Below are 11,559 nucleotides of genomic sequence, written 5' to 3' on the forward strand. Positions count from 1 at the left end.
TTATACCTCACACAGGTAAATTCTTAAAAGTCTCCGTTTAAATTATTCCTGTTGGCCGTTTATATTTTCATTACACGCGACGGTAGAGGAAATGGCGATAAGAAGTAATTATTCGAGAAAAAAAAAAAAATAATGCGAATACTGTTATTATTAATTTGTATACACAAGTTTCAAGTTCAATAAATTTTTCCTTCGATTATGTAAATATTATCGAAAGGTTAATAGAGTGTTGTTCCGTACCTGCCCGAGTTCTAAAATAACGCTTATCATCTATACTTTTTCGTTAGGTCAGTTCTCGGAAAATTACAATCGCGTGATCGTGATTCAACACGCGGTTTCATCTGCGACCCACGCTACCTACAGGAAGTACGAACTTTTTTCCTACTCTATCTATCAAGCCCCGTTGCAAGTTCCAAACCGTATCGATATAAATTTCGCCCGTGACAATTTTTTTACGAAATTTTTCTTTAGAAAATTATTAGCTTCGATTTAATCGTTCAATTATCATTGCCTAGGAAAAAACATATCAGTATTTATTATATATATTATATATTTATTATACGCTTTAACGTAATTATATCGGATCTAACAAATATCTTTATTTACACGGACAAAAAAAAAATATTCAAATATCCTTTGTTTCGTATTTCCACGCGTAAGGATCGGTAAATTTTTTTTTAGGAGAGGTGGCGTGACTTCCATCACATCGTAAAACAGACCTTGACACGAGGAATTCATTTATGCTTTGTTTTCATAAACATTTCTCTCGGTAAGAAACAACATCGGGCTCGCCATTGCTAATAAACGTGTTTGAAACGCGCCGGACAACGCCATCTAGTTTAATAAAATATCTTTCCATCGCACGAGCGCCGTTTCATCATTAATCTACTCGCGCGGCCGTAATCCATTTCACGCAATTGCATTTCAAAAAAAAAAAAAAAAAAAAAGGGAAAATATCCCCGCGATACAATCCTGAAAGCTGGTATATATATACTCCACACGTCGCCTCGTTTAATTAATTATTATTATCGAAGTCTCTGTTACGAACACACAATAATTTTGTGAATGTTAACAATATATGACGATTATTAAGCGTCTTCGATATCAAGAAGATTTTTCACTCTTTTTTGACGACCTCAAATTTCCATTAGGGGGTAGTTTTCGTGGCGATTAAGGATTAAGGGAGCAACGATGTTAAATTTACGACAACCGTTTAAAATCGGCAATTTTAAGGAACGTTAATAAGCGACGATGGCACGATGATAAAAGCGGAAAAATGATCGTAATTAACAGGTGCAACGGTACTTGCCGATATCTCGTGAAATTCACGCATGACTACGCAAACAGCTGCAAAGACCCTCGAGGAATTAGAAACTACGTTTTCGTAACAAGTCGGACGATGTTTCACGAAGATGGATACGCTTCTCTTCTCTCGTGAGAAAATAAGGATACGTATGAAATCAGCCGTGAGAAAAGACTTCCTTTTGTTTTCAGCTCTAACGGATCCAATAGGAATCGTAGTATCGTATCGAATTATCTTATCCAGCCAACCTTTTGAACAACGAGACAAAGAATTGGTCTTTCTTTTATTTTTTTTTTAAGCGTTTATTTTTAAAAAATTCGAAATATTTTTCTTCCGTGACAGAGATTTAAATATATATAAATATATAAAGATTGTTTACATTGATCGAGTTGAATAAAAATTATTTCGACTCTGTTTTATTTGTTCGATCTATCTTTCAAATTTTTTTACTCTTCATTAGCCGAGTCACTTAACTTCGAGCCCCTTATAATTGAAGTAATTCGAAGCCATTTTACCAATCTGAACTTGTTACTTCGCTTCACTTCAAATGTCCTCTAGAGTTTCAAATGAAGTTCAGGTTTCGATAGATTGTTAATCTGAAGGAAATGACTGAGTATTATTTCTTAATTTATTATATATAATAATTTATTAATTATTATTCTTAATTTTATCTAAATGATATCAACGCAAAAGATTCGTTGACCACGAAAGATATAATTTTTCTATTAACGTTCTTCGACTATTTTCAATGGCCTGTGTATGTGGTTAGAGCAACGTTTCGATCACGAATGACCTCGATGGCGATCGAGGTACTCGAGCATTTCACTCAAAAACGTAAAAAATTATTCGGTATATCACCGGTGATAACTCATCGTTGTATAGATTAGATTAGATAGTTATTAGATAGTTAATCCATATCGAGCGTTAGCTTCTTCCGAAATTCAAAAACACGAAAAAAATGAGAAAAAAAATATTCATATTACGAAACAATGGTGAACGATTTTATCGATAAATCTAATCGTCGGTTAATTTACGTAGGACCTTGAAGTTTTTATATTCGCGGTATTCACCTTCTTCGAAAGAAACCTCTGCAATATCAAAGCTGCTTTGTGTTCCTACAAGCTCAGCACGTATACAATACGAAGTCAAAATGCCCGCGATACAAACTTATCTCCCTTCCTTGCAGCACAATTCAATCGAGATGAGATTTTCTTTTTTCGCGACGAGATATAGAATTGATAAAGTAAAACGGTTTATATTACCGCAAAAAAACCGCGAGTACGCCGATTCCGCCGAGTACAGTGGCAGAGGATAGACTTACGTATCGCAGGATTGAAGTCGATATACGGATATGTAAGCGATAACGAGTACGACCTTGTATATGCTTACGCCGAACGATTAAGTCCGAGGACTCGTTATACGAATACGTATATATGATAACGACGATTGGCCTTGTCGTTTATGCCTGGTCATGTATGAAAAAAAATATACACGTATTTTCAGATCAATAAAAGAATCTAACTTTGGAAGCAAGAGAATTTTCGATAATGTGAGATGATTGGTTTGATTAAACGAGCAAAAATATATAGTATCGATATATGAAATATTTTTTAGAAGACCGAGTTGGAAAGTTTTCGAAATGATACGCAAAAATATTGATCGAGTTTTATTTACAAGCAATTGAAATTTGCATTGGACGAAAAGAGAGCTGTTCTACCTCGGTTGTGCCATCTCGTTTCTTAACTTAACACGAACTTAAATTGGTTATAAATCGAACAAGTGATGAATCTTCGATATTTTTTCAATGTCCGTCGCTTGATACACTCGGTTGAGAATTCACCGTCTAAATACCAATAGATGCGACAAAGACGAAAAATTTCTCAGAAATTGAAACAAAAACAAACAATACGGAGAGCGATTGAACAAAAACGAAGCGTTACATAAGCTTTGAACATGGCGTTGGTAACTAAAAATCATTACGGAAATCCACGTCATTGCTAAAATCAACGATTTCGTAGCAGCAGCGCGTTTTGCTTGTGATTCGCGCGATCGAACTCGCGAGTGCTTGGACGTCGGAACGCCCTCTCGCGTCTGCGCAACTGGACGATGCGCTAATTTCGAAAACGAGGTATAACGACGCCCAGTTCAACGGTAAACTTTGAAGGGAAAGCAAAAATCGTAGATGCAAGTTTTGCATTTTGATATCGTGACATCGCGCTATGATGATTATTTATATATGTGCGAATAATATCCTATTTAATACATTATACAATTATATATCTAGAAATATTTAATTCTATTTTTCCGTGTTATATATATTTTCTAGTGGATTATATTAAATTTTTGAATAGAAAGTTTGTCAGAGACGTCGCGTGGTTGAAAGTTTATACGCGTAATATTAATCTGTTAGACAAAATGTGACTTTTTATATTATATTTTCGTTGATTAAAGTATTATTATATTATTGAAGAAGAGTTTAATCTTGTATTTTCCTTTGTTTTTCATACGAAATGAGAATGTTTGTTCTTTGTTTTGTTTCATATTTTTGATTGCCCGTCAAATAAGATATTGATAGACACGAAAACAAAGAGAATGAAGTATAGCATTTTAATCAAATTGTATTGAAAGAAACATGATGTTGAAACAATTTTTTTAAATAATCTATTTATTTATTAAGATGATCTTGAATGTTTTTAAATGTAATGTAAATTTTCTGAGAATGAGAATTTTAAACATTGATAAATTCGAAATTTAATATATATTTTTTAAAATTGAAAAAATTAATTTTTTAAAATTAAAAGATTTTTATTGATAACTTGGAGAATATTATCAATGAATTGAATTATATTAGGATGAATTGAAGAAATTATAAATATTAATGGAGATATAGAGTATGACTTACAAGGAATGAAGATATTTTTATTTATGAAAATAAATAAACCTTGTCCTTGCTTTCGTAATATTCTTTTCATAATATTTTTATTTATAATATTTTCACATTAAAGATAACGTTTCATACTTAAATTATATTTATGTTAAGCTTTTTCATTAAAATTATATGAATATTTTAAAATTATTTTTTTACAATTTTTTTTAAACACAGAAGAGACCATTTCTATTCAGAATTACAATTGCAAATATTATAAAACATTCTTTTTTTTTTGAAATCTTTGCTTTTATTGACTATTATTTCAATCATTTGCTTCAAATTTCTCAATGATACTCGATAATACTTTCATACAATTTGAGATGAAATTATTGACAATACAAGTATTAAATTTAAAAAAATCTATTTTATCGAAGAATTATCAAATTACAAAAATAATTATAAAATTTTAATAATATGAGCATCAACCAATTTATCTATAATATTTAGTTTCAAAATATTTTTAAATTTTTAAATTTTGAAATTATTTTTCTCAATTAAATTAATAATTGTTTGGGAATTTATTTTTTTATCCATGAAATTGGAATTAAAAATAACAGAAATGATCCACATATAAATAATTTTTTTTCAATAAATGTAACAAAGATAAAAAATGTAACAAAAATTTTAGAATGATTAGTTTTTTAACTTTTGTTGATAAAAAAATGTATGCCACACAAAAGGAAAAAATATTCTTATTTTAATTAGTTAGCTCATTGAATTTTATAAAAATATATCTTATTCACATGTAAAATGGACAATATTCGAATAGCAATATTTTAATCATGTTTGCATGTTATAACATCGATTCCGTGTATATAATATTCGTACGCTATAATCAATAGCTACTGGTATTAAAACACGCAACAATCATAATCATAATAATTCCACTTGTGCAAGAATATTCTATATTTTAGTTAAATCGATAAATCGTTATAGTTTATTTCTGGTATCGTATTAATTGAAAAAATAATAATAAATGAAAGTCAAATAGGAAAATATAGATTTTCCAAAATTTCTATGTTATTTGATAATCAAAAAAAATATACTTTAATATTACAATTATACTATTGAAAAATAACACGATGTTATTTCTTTTACAATCCTTTGTAATCAAGAAACTACAATGAATAAATAATTTTTGATAAATATAAAACTGAAAATTTCAATAAAAAATAAAAAAATGAAAAAAAAGTTGATAAATGTTAATTAACATACATATGAAAACAGTCGTAATAACTAATCTGCGTAAGATCCATGAAAGAGAGAAAGAGAGAGGACGAAGGAAGTTTCGTGTCTCATTTGCTCTTCCAATCTCCCCTCGCACTTCACCCCGGTCAATGATCAAGTATAGTGCGTATAGGTATATAAGTACGTATATGCGCGTAATAATGCGCAGTAGCATAGATGCTGTTGACCTTGCGTTAAAAGCGCTGTCGAATTCATGTTCACCGATCTCTCCCATTCCCTGTCGCGTTTTGCACGAACGCCAAAATTCCTCGGCAAGGATATAAACGGTTAGCACGTCAGACGATGTCTGAATGTAAAGGGGACGATAGATTCAGGCATTAATAGCTTTTAGAACGGACCTGTAGCGGTGTACATACACGAGGTTTCGCTTAGGAGTTCGTAAGAGACGTGAATTGGTAATTACGCGTTAAGCAAGGCATCAGTGAACAGAGATAGAACATAGATTTTGCGTATAGTGGATATCTGTATTTGGAAAAGTGTGGAAAAATGTTTAAGGGATCCATCTATGAGACATTTTACACGATTGTGTAATGTATTCGCGTAGAAAGCAAGGATATTATTAGAAACGTAATGCGCAGTTTTCCTACCTTTTGCAATAGCTTGATCGTTTAATCGATTCTCACATACCATATTGAGAACTGTGTCTCTGCCGGTAGGCTTTTAAAATAAAGGGGAGATACTCTTGAAAACAAGCGTATAATGTTACCTTTAAAAACATAATCATTCGAAAAATAAGTGAACTTTATGAGGTATAGGTCTCAACTTTGTTTGACTAGGTTAGAGGAAAAACTCAAATTGAAGTTGCAATATTACGAATAATTTATGATATGTCACGTTACGTTTATATTCCCTATTTCGTTGTTTAGAAATTTTGTTTCTGTAACATTCTCTTACCCTTAAGGTCTATTAAAGAGTTTGGTAGACTACGTTTCCCCTATTGATATATTCGAAGCGATCCAACACAACTTTGAAAATCCGTATATCGGTACATGCCTTATATACATATAATCATATGCATTTATTCAACAAGATGAAAGAGAGAGAGAGAAAAACAAAACTCGAGCAAACAGAAATGTCATGGCACCTCGATAAATCGACGCCTTGAAAGCCGGATATGCACGTTTATCGAATACGATACGCCTAGTGAGATCCGTTTGAAGCAGTTGGCTTTTGTACGACACGTTCTTTCAACTTCTAGTATTCCCATTAACCTTCAATTGGTATCTTTGTAGTGAATCGAGCAGGACTTTGATTAAGTTGTTTAATCTTTAAATATTTCAATATGTATTTTGTCCTTCGTGCGATTAAATAATATTATTTAATTAATTGTAAAAACTCATTTTTAAGTTTTTGGAATATTCTTTTCATTTGGCAATCTTTTAATTTCGTTAAATTAAAAGAAAATTTATATTATGAATAATATAGAATATAAAGAATTATTAAAATGAAGACATAAATTGCTTTCTTTTTTTAATACAATCAATAATTATATGTTATCTTAATAAACAAATTTCTATATATATTAAATATTTCAAAAATAAAATAAAATAAAAAGCAATATTCCTCAGTTTGGATAGTTTTCAATTACAATAATAATAATAATAAAAAGAAAAGAAAAGATAAGAAAAAAAAACAAATAAAATTAATATTATATTAATATCGGCGAGTGTTATGCTTTCCATTGAAAAAATTCATTGTGTTTTCTATCATTATTCAGAAAAATTCTAAAGTGTATGGTGGAAACATATCGTGGAATAAATCATGGTTTCGAGAAGATTCCACGGAAGTTCGGGGAATGAACCTGGTCGATTGAAAAACGGTGAGATTTTCGTGATGGCTGCCACTTTGCTCTCTTGCCGATGGAATAAGTGTGTCACGGCCAGCCGGTAGTAGGAACGACGCTCGTTCAGTCGAGCCAGGAAAGCTTCTGTACCGATATACACGACCGAAAGGTGAGTGTACAGCAAAATGCTGCCTTTGTACGTGTACACTAGCATCCTCTGTATATGTTACGTGTGCACGCGGAGAGAGAACACAGATACATAAGCAATTATTCTATATAGAAGTAATACATAGCAAAAGCCGTTGCAGGTGGAGGAGGTTATTACGATCATCGCCTCTCTCTGTCTTCCTTTCCCTCCGCAGTCCTGCGTCGGTTCGTCTCTTTCGCTCGTTTCTCGACTCGCTCTCTCAATGTACCAGACTCATTTAACCTTTACGAGCTCGAATACGATAAAGAAGGAAAGAGAAGAGAGGACTCTGTACTAGAAAGAGACTAGAAACACGAAAGGATCGGTCGAGAGTTGACCCTAGTCGTCGCACCGGCATAAAACATTTCCAATTCAACGAATTAGAAATCTGTACATTCTGCACTTCTGGAATCGTCACAGAAAAATCGTATGCGCGTATCGAGCTGCGGAAATGGACGAACAAAGAGAAACCTGGGAGTTATTTATATAGGTGATATACGTGCTCAGAAACATTGAAAACTTATCGTATAAACTAAACGTGCTATAAGTGAAATTTGTTACGTGCGTCAAGAGTGTTAAATATATATATATTAAATTTAAAATACACCTTTATAGAAATATTGCTATTGAATCAATGTGATTATATCTCGTTTTGATACATTAATTTTTTGATTCAGTTATTTCGCAATATCTTTTATAGCGAAATTTCATATTTCTTCGAACTTATAGAAGAATTCTAAAATTCTCCATCGTAGAGAAACGAACGATTAATTTAACTTTATCGTTTAGCGATCGACTTCCTACACATGTCAGCTTTTTCCAACTCGAACAAGGATATCATGCTGAGAGTTTCTCTCGTTAGGGGCGTATACGAGATCGGGCGACACGGTAGTCCTACACTGGCGTTCCTTATGAATATTTATTGTTCGAGAGACTCGATTGTACACTTTCTTCCGTATCCACGCGGTTTATTCCGCAGCAACCATTCGATCATATGTGGCCGCCTCGTTCTGTTTGTCGGTTTTCTCCTCCGTACAAAGAGGGCCTCGACAACAAGAAGGTGAACGAGGCAGCAGCAGTAGAGTTGCGGAGGTGGTGGAGGCAAAGGAGTCGTTGAACTACATAACAACAGACGTAGACGACCGGCCTAAAAACGCTGCAGGAAGAGGCGGTCTCTCGATTTGCTTCGCTCTTATGACTACTAATTGCTTCTTACTTTTTTAACTTCGTATATCCTCTTCTTATCAGAAAAGAGACAATCGAATGGTGGAATAATATCAAAAAACAATGAAACAATATAAATATTTGAAAAGTAATGAAATATTTGTTTTGCGTCTATCCAAAGTACATCTGTTTATTTCTCTATTTTAGTACGCTGTATGAAAGGTTAAGTGAGATAATCCTTTTTTGTAAACGCTCTTGAGTATACAATTGTCGATTTCATATATTAAAGAAATATATATACCTGAGATTTATACAAAACAAAAGGTCAAACAAATTAAGTTGTAAATACAAATAATGATATAATACATACAAGTATATAATACATAATCTATTAGTTAATATATCCAAACATATTTTACTGTTGTTTTATTATGTAATTGTATTCATAATTGTGTCCACAAGTTTTCATTATTAGGATGTATATATATGTACGAATGTCTCTCTGTATGCAATTTCGTGTCTGCAATATTTCTGCGTGTAAACGAACGACAAGGAAATAAATTCGAGAAAACATTGGCAGGAACAAGTATAATTTAGGACAGCCGAGTTCATTCCGTCAAGAACCGGTGTTTTAATGTAATTTAAGTTTAAGCATCGTTATTTATGAATGACAAGCCGAGAAACAGTCGAGTTTCCATTGGGATAGGTATACCACTAATACAACGCTCAAGTAGCGTGGGTCGTCTTATTTCGCTTTCTCTAAATATGCATACGCACGCGTGAATAATTGCGAAACTTCTGAATGAATCTAAATTCCTTTGCGAAATTGTGTAACCAGACGTGCGAAACCGTGGAAGCAAATCGATCCACGGTACAAGAAAGACGGATCGAGACTGGAGAGCCGTTGAAACAGAATATTCCTGAGCCTTTAAATTGAAATATTGTCTTTCCGTGTTACATCAACGCTAAATAATAATTGCCGTATCGCAGTCCATACGTGTGCCAGTTTCAATCGTGCCACAAGGCTAACGGCTGACATCGTATTCGCGTTTTGCGTTTGAATAGACAATAAAAACTCATAAAACGGGAACGTTACCACTGTGGACGGTGGAGGAGAACGATGTCTCTACACTATTGTCCCATTAATGCGCGAAGAAAACGTGACGCTGTGGCTCGCGTCCTCGATAGAAAATCGATGCATCCGAAATCTATGTTTAACTTAACGATAATTTCGCATCCAATTTCGAATACACCTGCCGCCTGCCGTTTTTGTTTCCGTTGCACGATATTAAACCTTTAACCTATCCATCTTCAACCGCTTGGCTTTCTTAACGTTTACAAATAGAAATGAGAACGCTGCATTTCCTCGTACGGACTGAATCTGTCATGACCTCTCCCTACCAAAAACAATTCCTTCACCGTTAAAAATTTAATTACGAAAATAAGACGCACAATCCTCCTTTTCTCTTTTCTTGCAAATTTCTACAACTTTACGCTACCTTCGTTTCTCTTCTAACAATTTCTAATTACCATCGAATCTTTAACGGAATTCTTAAAAGATCTGTTAGCAACGTTTTCTTCGTTTTTACGAGCTTTCTCTCGGGCCAGTTTGTTCCACTTTGACACAGCATCTCTTTTTATTTGCATATAGAGATTATGCAAAGAACTTTCCAGCTAACGAAATATTATTTTGGCTGGAAAAAAAAAAGGGGAGGGTAGAGTAAGGAATGAAAATGCTGGTTCATTGATCGATTATTAGGATTCAATGATGCTGACGTAACGCTTTGCTTTTAGATCGGCTTTCGTTAGATATTATAATAATCACGGGGAATCGTTTCGAATTCTCTAGATACGCACACGATTTTCTCCGTCCTAGAAAATGATTCTGATTAGAATAATGACGTAAGTAGCGTGTTTGCATCGCAAATGACTCATTAAATTATTTCTATTCCATTGTTATTCATTTTCTTCGAAATTTATCTTTTATTTATTATTAGATTTCGTTCGACAATTCTTCTGCCAATGCGATCATGGCAGAAAATGCACTCGATACGAATATGCACTTATTCATCAAGTATAGACAAAAAAAATTATAGTAATTCAGTGATAATCTCTTATCTAATCTTGAAATCGAGACGAAAAAAAAGAGAAAGAAAATATAAAACCGAAGATTCAACGCGATATTCTCTCGAACGGCCGTTTCTCGAAGCCCCATTTTCGAGGGATTCTCCGCTATAAGGTGGTTTTCTCGAACGTTAGATGTTATATATACGCGTGTATATGGACAAGGGGTTGCAATGCCTCGTGTGACGCAGCAGCAACGAACGAAGGGTGGGGACCTTGGCGTGTATGTGCGCCTTCTCCCTACCGTGTATATAATGCCCCTCCTCCCTTCCTCTCGCCGTCCCTTCACCCTCTCGCCCGACCGCCCACCATCCAACTCTCCCCATCGCCCCTATTCTCCCCACCGATATTCACTCCCGGCGCCCCTCGGTATATCCCAGCGACGTTGCCGGGTGTTACATAATAGCCGTGCACCGTTGCCAGTTTTCTATAGACGGCATGCAACGTTGCCATCTTGAACCGGTGTACCATGTCGGGTACGGTCTGCCTCTGCCTGTTTGCCTGTCTTGCCTGCCTGCTTCTCTCTACCTACCTATCTACCCACCAGAATCTGGCTAAGCTCACGCTAAACCCGCATCCACGATCTTTGGACATTATCAGACTCTAAAACGGTCTTTTTTAAAAATCAAGAAAATTAAAATAAAGTAATATCGATTAATTTCCATCCATTTCGATGACTTTAATATCGTTGAAAGTTGATATTATTAGAGATTTTATATTTAACGAATTTTCTATAGAAAGAACGAGAAGAACTTAGGTACAATGTGAATAATATATTGGATGATAGATACTGAACTTGGAATATATATATATATATATAT

Source organism: Apis dorsata, unplaced genomic scaffold (genome assembly GCF_000469605.1).
Source record: "Apis dorsata unplaced genomic scaffold, Apis dorsata 1.3 scaffold_170, whole genome shotgun sequence".
NCBI classification, from domain to species: domain Eukaryota; kingdom Metazoa; phylum Arthropoda; class Insecta; order Hymenoptera; family Apidae; genus Apis; species Apis dorsata.